We start from the raw sequence: 2,439 nt of genomic DNA on the forward strand, positions 1-2,439 counted from the left end.
CACACACAGCCACACGCACACACGCTCCTGCACACACACTCGAGCCAAACCACACGGAATAAAACCAGGTTTGTGTGACTGGGACTTTCAAAATAAAACTCAAACGGAGAACATGATCTGGAAATGTTTGTTGACGAAAAGCCCCAAATTAAAATATGAAATAGTTTTTAAGACAAAGGTCTAAATGTGGGGGGAAAAACTGTGAAAAAAATGCAACAAAGTAGTTATATTTTCTTACACTAGGCTACTTAAGTATTTTTTGGGAGTATCTGTACTTTACTCAAGTTTTTATATTTCTGTCAACTTTCATTTTCACTCGACTTTTCTTCAAGGAAAAAAAATGGATTTTGTTGTTTGTTCATTTAATATCTTTTTTTATACTTCAAGTGTAATGTAAGGTGATGTACAGTATGTTACAAAAAACTTTATAATTCTCTTTTTTTGTATCCTAAAATGTAGCCTTCATGCAGCGACACTGCAAAATAAAAGTTAAGTTACTATGAAAGAAGCTTTTTGAGTCTGTTATCTTAAAATATATCTATATTTTCCCAATAATGTCCTGGGAAGATTCTTGACCCATGTATTTGTTTCTAATTCTAGGGAAAATAGGCTGTTTCTTTGAATAATAGCCTCATATAAACCAAAAGTACATAACAATTCATTGATAATGTATTTTTGGAAACTTTCTCCATCATATATTTTTGTGTCCTTGCACAGTGACAAATTCTTTTTTTTTTTTCATTTCAACTGACCCCATTCTGCTGTGCTCTATATTGTAATTTATTTTTACTTAATTTATTCATTAATTTCTTTTTGGTATATGTATGTGTGTGTGCACATCTTTGTAACTGCATGTTTTAATAGTGCTATATAAGCAAAGCTTTACTTATTTACTCAGCCTACCTGCTATAAGGGACTAAACCACACAAAAGGATAAAATGGCAATTAAAGATAATAAAGTTATTTCCAGGAAAAATATGGATCTATTTAATTACATAACTGTTAAAGACTGTTAAAAAGTAAACACTTCATTTTTTTCAAAACGTAAACATGATGCTCTTATTTTGAAACCCGAATTGCTTAGCTTCCTTTGTAATTCTGCATTGACAAACTCTAGCTCTCTCTCTCTGTCTCTCTCTGTCTCTCTGTCTCTCTCTCTCTCTCTCGGGGCCCCAGAGGAAAGCTCTGGAGCCATTGGTTGATTCCCGCCATCATGTGCCAGTCTAGACACTTTGGCGGCTGCTGGGAGCCGCACTGCACTGATTGTTGCGCAAACACGGTTCGGTTTCAAGTTTCTTAACTCTTAAAGACGCAACATCCTGCTCTGCTCTGCTCACAGTGGAGACGTCCTGCAGCTCGGTGGTGATCACACTGAAACTCACATCAATCAGGACTCTCACATAGATGATTATCCATACTTAAAAATATATATGTGTCTTCACGGCCTGTTAGTGTGCATTTGCAATGCAGTATAAAAGGAAAACATATTATGGAGTAAGTACCCCCTTAAAATCAATAATGATGATGAAATTTATGATAATATAACACCTAAAGGCATACTAATTACTCTGAGCTGCACAGAGCTATTAATTGCCCTGAAGCTCTATGTTTAAAGTGTGTGTATTCTCCTCTTTTTCTGTTTTCATATTGTGGAAGAAAGAGTTTGCTTAAGTTAACCATTTAAAACCTAGATTCATATTTGACAGTTTACTTGTGCTGTGTTTAGATGCCTTTCTTTCACAATATTGAACCCTCTGAAACTTGAGTAAATTGGTTTGATTACTTTTAAAAACATGGGGGAAAAAGGCAATCACCAACTTGGCAAGAAATGTGCCTTAAATCCACACTGAGCATTATTAGAACATTTTTACTATTTATAACTATTTATAATCATTATAATTATACGTTAAAAAAGTTCCAGAAAAAATATATACATATATTTTTAATTTTTTGCACTTTCTTTCAGGTAATTTTCTTGTTTGTGCATTTTTTGTTTATTCTTTTATTTCTCATTTTTTCTTATATTATGTTTATTTTCTTGTAACTTTTTACACGTTTCTTGCTCATTTTTGGACCATGCGCTGTTTAAGTTGCTCAATGCCTTCTCCCCATGTTTTTGAAAGAAATCAAACCAAATCCAAAAAGGGTTAAACTACCCCCAAAAGTAGGTAATTGTGCAGTATGACTGCTTTAAAGTGATATTATTGACATATTTTTTAACTTTAATTTTAACTGATTTACATACTGTTGAATAATTTAACTCTTGTTGTTATGTTTATGTTTATGTGTTTATGTTTGATATGTAAAATCTTAATTTATACTGACAATATAATATAGTTGTAAAATAAAATTAAACTACAATATTTCCCTCTGAAATATAATGGAGGATAAGTATCAAGTAGTATAAAGAGGAAATATGAAACAGTAAAGTATTATATT

Source organism: Plectropomus leopardus, chromosome 1, assembly GCF_008729295.1.
Source record: "Plectropomus leopardus isolate mb chromosome 1, YSFRI_Pleo_2.0, whole genome shotgun sequence".
Taxonomy (NCBI): Eukaryota; Metazoa; Chordata; class Actinopteri; order Perciformes; family Serranidae; genus Plectropomus; species Plectropomus leopardus.